This window comes from Notolepis coatsorum (genome assembly GCF_963971535.1).
Source record: "Notolepis coatsorum genome assembly, chromosome: 11".
In the NCBI taxonomy this organism is placed as follows: Eukaryota; Metazoa; Chordata; class Actinopteri; order Aulopiformes; family Paralepididae; genus Notolepis; species Notolepis coatsorum.
In genome coordinates, this window is record NC_140175.1 from 38,269,852 (window position 1) to 38,275,562 (window position 5,711).

Sequence of the window (5,711 nt, forward strand, 5' to 3'; positions counted from 1 at the left end):
AAAAAAGTCACCGTCTCAGTTGAAGGTTTTCTTTTGGCACTTTTTTGACGACATACAAAATACATTTTACAAAAATGGGGGGAAATAGAAACATTTATAGAAATGAATTTAAAGCCCATAACAAATTGTGTTTTATATATAAGTACAACGTTCCATTGCTATGTAGAAAACAATGGTTGCTATGTTACAGGCAGCCATGCTGGAAGATGGAGAACTTCACAAACATTCTGTGCAAGGCCACTATTGGGTTTCATCCAGTTCCAGTATGTATACCAGTGGTAGGGTGTGGTCTAGAAAAGGGGTTCCCAAATGTGATGTTAAAGTGGCAAAACTCATTCTGCACCAAACCCGAGATAGTTCGGGTTTCGAATCCAAGCGCTGAGCGCCAAACCCGAACTAGTTCGGGTTTAGATCCTTTTTTTGATTTTCCCATTCTAAACTCGCGCGGACCTGCCTGTGTCTCCCTGGCACTGCTGCCTACGTTATAATTGCAATGATGATCGAATCCCGACAGGTGGCAGTATCGCGTACCTTTTGAACTGGGTGTCTCGGTTTTCTTTCAGTGCCTCAGTACCTCCGGCTGCAGGAATCCCCTCCCCATCAAAGTGAATCAGCAGCACACCGCTATCTGTCGCCGATTTGCTCGCCTGAAACCTATTGTTTCCCATGTTATAGGCCAGGAACAATGCACACCAGTAATGGCGATTACGATGGAACTATTGGGATTATTCATTTTGGAGTACCTTCTGACTAAGGTATGGTCTATTTTAGGTCTATTTTACCGAACCTAAAACATGCTTTTGTATTGATCACAGCGTTGTATTTTACAGAACCTAAAACATGCTTTTGGTAACGATCGCATCTTCGTAAAATGACCCCCCCCCCCCCCCCCCCCCCCTTGATGATTTTGTGGCGAAACATCTATATGTTATATACCTTTTGATTTGGAAATAATATAGGTTTCAGGCGAGCAACCCGAACGATTTGCGCATATGCATATAACACGTCATATCTCACGATCTAGAAAACAAGACTGGATTATTTTGTAACAGGGCGATGTTTAGCGTGGAATAGCGCACAAACGAAGGTATGTAGAAATTAACTGGTTTGTCCCTGTTGTACAATAAATAGTGCCTGTCTCCATAGCTATAATATAGAATATACGATGGGTCGGGTCCACAAAACATTGTGAAAATGGTCAATAACGCTGGCGAAAGATGGGAAAACAGCGTGGCAGTCAATGAAGATCCTCCACACGTTTTACTCTAGTGTGAATTGCTCATCATCAAAACATCTTTCAATACTCATTTTTTTTATAATTTTCTTTTGTTTATTTTAAAAAGGACAGTACACATTAATCAACATTTCTGTAAATGTGTCAGTTTTAGCCAGCTGGCTAATTCGCAACTGTTCCTACATTAAATTTAATCTTAAAGGAACACACCAACTTTTTGGGAAATTAGCTTATTTGCTATCTACCATGGAGTTAGACAGTCACAGGCAGATACCCTTTTCTTCTCTGCATTAGGCTTAGGGAACAGCCGCACCGTTAGCCTAGCTTAGCGTGGAAGTAGGTGTGCCAGTGTAGCCTAGTTCCCAACAGTCACGAAATACACTCCAAAACTTTTCTGTAAACATGTTGTGACCTGTGTATTTACCACATGGAGAAATATAAAAAAAAATATTAGACATTTTCGTTTTCTAAGCAGATATATGCTCAACCCAACCCCCTCCACCCCACCTACCAACCTCCAACCTACCAACCTCCTCCAATGTACAGTTTCTTCGTCAAATGTATATACTCTCTTTTTTAGACTCTTCTTGTATCAAAAACAGTACTGTATTTGTAAATCTGGTATGTCATAAATGTATAGATGTAGCAGTACTATCTATCTGTATGTCATATATGTTACGATGAATTGAAAATGGGGGACCCTGATGTAAGCAAGATGAAAGTCTTTCTCTGGTCTGCATCCCCTTAACAATTGTGTGTATTAATTGAGCTGTACTGTATTGTACCCATTCTGCAATCTGTTAATACAATTTTCAATCAATCAATCAAACGGGTTGGCCCATTCCTACCTGACCAACCTACTCCACCACTCCAGCACTAGGCCTCCACTCCTCCAACTCCAACCTCCTCACCATCCCCCGCACCAGGCGGTCCACTCTGGGAGACCGAGCTTTCTCTGTAGCTGCCCCCAAGCTGTGGAACTCCCTCTCCCCCTCCATCCGAGGCTCTGACACCATCAACCTCTTCAAAACACACCTAAAAACACACCTGTTCACAATTGCCTTCACGCAACACGGCCATGCTCCCAAGTAGCCCACCCCCTGGGCCCTGACTCTTTTCTTTTAAGCCACAGATCCTGTTGTTTTTGTTTTTGTTAATTTTCTTGTTACCGTTTCGTCCAACTGGACAGCACCTTGCTTCCTTTTTTTTTTATCTTATTTGTTTTATTTTTTCCTGTTGTTAGTTTACTTACATATATATTCATATTTTTTTACCCTTTCTTTTATATACCTTCTCTCTCTTTGTACAGTGTCCTTGAGTCTGAGAAAGGCACTTCTCTCTTTAAATCCAATGTATTATTATTATTATTATTATTATTATTATTATTTGATGTAGTATCATGTAGCAAGATGTGCTAAACTTTTCTTTAATATTTTTTTATTTCAGTTACCCTCTTAGATGTGTTTTTGGGGGGGGGGGTGAATGATTAGAATGTTGAATATTATACATTTTTTATTTCCTTTATGCTTTCTGTTTTCTTTTTTGTATTATTAATTACAATCTGTATTTGTATTCTGTTGTATTATTTTCTTGTGAGGACCCCAGGAAGACTAGCTGGCTGTTACACTCCCAGACCAGCCCAAGTCATGGCGCCATCTAGCGCTCACCTGCAGATGATGCAGTCAGTAAGAATCCTCTCTGATTGCATTAAAGATATGGTGTTGTTGCAATTCGTTTATTTGTTACAAGTGTTATCTGTTTAGGTTGTTCTTTGTGTTGGTATTCCGATTCTGTGTTTTGTATAGCCTAGTCCTTGTTCCTGTTGTTTTTGATTATTGTTTTGTTCTAAGTGCCTGTCTCTCCCCAGCTGTTTTTCATTATGAATCAGTGTCAGTATTTATTGCTGTTGGTTGGTTGGGTTATTGTGGCGTCATTGTCTCTGCGTTGTCCCCGTGTTGTGCCCGTGTTTCCTGGTGTTTTGTCAAGTGAGTTCGTGCCTGTCTACTCCTGTTGTTTTCTTGTTTTCACCTCGTTGTTATGTTAGCGACCAGTGCCAGTGCCTTTCGTTTGTTTTGTATTTTGGTTATGATTCAGTCAAATTCCCTTCATTAAGTATCACCCTTCGTCTCTGTCTCGTTTCATCCTTGTCTGCAAACTGTGTTCTCCTCACCTTCATCATCACCCCAAATCGTAACAGCTGGCCAGCTGTTGAATTTAGAGGTTGTATGTAGGGTTGTAACTAACTGTAACTGTACTCTACTGCTCCCATGACTGCATATATATCTGTGTCCACTGGAGGGCGCTATAGGCGGAGCTTCTACTGTCTACGCCAGGTTGGGAGTATTTAAGCCTTTGTTCCCTCCCTCTCTATCTTCTTACCACATCTGCCTCTCCCGGAGAGGAGTGCCCATGTGCTGTGCTGCTGTGAATCACTATGAATGAATAAACAAGCCAAAGGCTAAAGATGGAATTCATGCCTCCTACATATATTATTGTCGCCCCATAGCCAATTCTGTCAACATAGCTAATGGGGATCCTAATACAAAATAAACAAAACATTCATGAACTGGTTATAGATAGAATCACTATTGTGTTATATCCGTTGGAGTTAGAGTGTGGTAAAATAAACATTTATTTATATGAAAACGTTACAAGATTATTACTTTAAGCACCTCCAAATAAATGCAGTGAGGTGACACTGTGGCATTTGATACAGTTTTGTCCCAGGGACTCCCATATGGCTTAGTACAGAATTACATATGTCAATGTATGTAATAGGTGTTTTGCTATAGGTGGGGAGATATTGTAACAGTGGGGAGAGAAACCCATTGTCGATATAACTTTTAGTGAACAAAATAATAGTGAAAATGAAAATTCCAAATTTTGCAGGGGAGCTACCCTGGAGCTTCCTCAAAGAACCCTGAGTGTCTTCACACACCTGGAGAATCATTAGTGTAAGAGACTCTATGGACAAATACTGACCTCTAATGGACTATATGGGCAAAAGCAACAAAAGCTAGGGCATTTCATAACACCCTATATAGATGTTGATCAAATATACTGGAAGATGCACAACATGCAGCAGCAGGTTTCATGGTGTAGCAGTAGCCTAATTGGTTTTTGGCCGTTGTGTTCTAGCGCTGTTGTGTTCTATAGCGCCTAGATTGTGGAACAGCCTCCCCCTCAGCGTACGGGCCGCCCAGACCGTGCAGGCTTTTAAATCACCTTTAAAAACCTACCTGTTCTCCTTGGCCTCCCCCCCACTTAATCACCACTAGACCCCTGGCCCTTCTATCCTCTTTGTTTTACTGTGTCCTACCTGTTTTTATTACTTTCATTGATTTACTGTGTTTTAATCTTATATCTTGCATCATATTATTTTGTTTTTATCAACCTGCCTGTGAAGCACTTTGGTGCCAGCTGCCACTGCCTGGAAATGTGCCAGCTATACAAATAAAATGTACTTGACTTGACTTGACTTGACTTGAGGGTGGTGGTGGTGGTGGTGGTTTAATCCCTCACCTGGACCGTCCAACAGCAAAGGTCCCAAAGGTCAGTGAATACCACAACCACTACACCAGAGGAAGCTCAACAAATCATGTTAAACCCAGATTCGGCTCAAACAAGGGACTAAACACGTTTCGCAATTATGCCACAACAATGTGGAACGCCCTACCCAAAGCTGTAAAGGAATGTGAATCCCTGCCCACATTCAAAACCGCTCTTAAAGAGCACCTACGGGAGGCTGCAATTCGAAACTGGCCACCGTAAATGCCCAAAACCCCCACCACCTCCTAATAGACAGTCTCCTCCCCACCGCATGTATATATTCCCTCCCCACCGTATGTATATTTCTCTCCCACCCACCCACCCCCTCCTAATGCACAGTCCCCTCCCCATCATATGTATATACTCTGTCAGGATCTAGGGGTAACAGTACTGTATATTTGAATACCGTTTATGTCACAAATGTATCAGTACTAAATACCTATATGTCCCTATGCCATAAATGTCATGTATGTTGTGTATGTCATAAATGTCTATATGAATTGAAAATGGGGGACCCTGATGGAAACAAGACAAACGTCTTTCTCAGGTCTGCATCCCCTTAACAATTGTATGTATTGAGCCGTACTGTATTGTACCCATTCTGCAATCTGTTAAATAAAGTTTTCATTAATTCATTCAAACGTGGTCTGCTGGTCACGACGATGATCCCGTCGTCTTCAGCAGCTATACTCTAGTCTAGTCTAATTATTAAATGTATCGATCTCTAAACTCAGTTTATTCACCAAAGGCAATCACCACTTCCAGACAAACCCCATTCATCCTGATCCTGACCCAGAGAGGCACGTTCCTAACCTCTCCACGCCCTCTCATGAAGTCTCTTCTTGATTGGCTGTAGATGTTGTTGCGTGAGATTTTTGTGTCCGACACATGTGCGCTGCGTGCGCAGCCACCATTTATAACCCTGTCT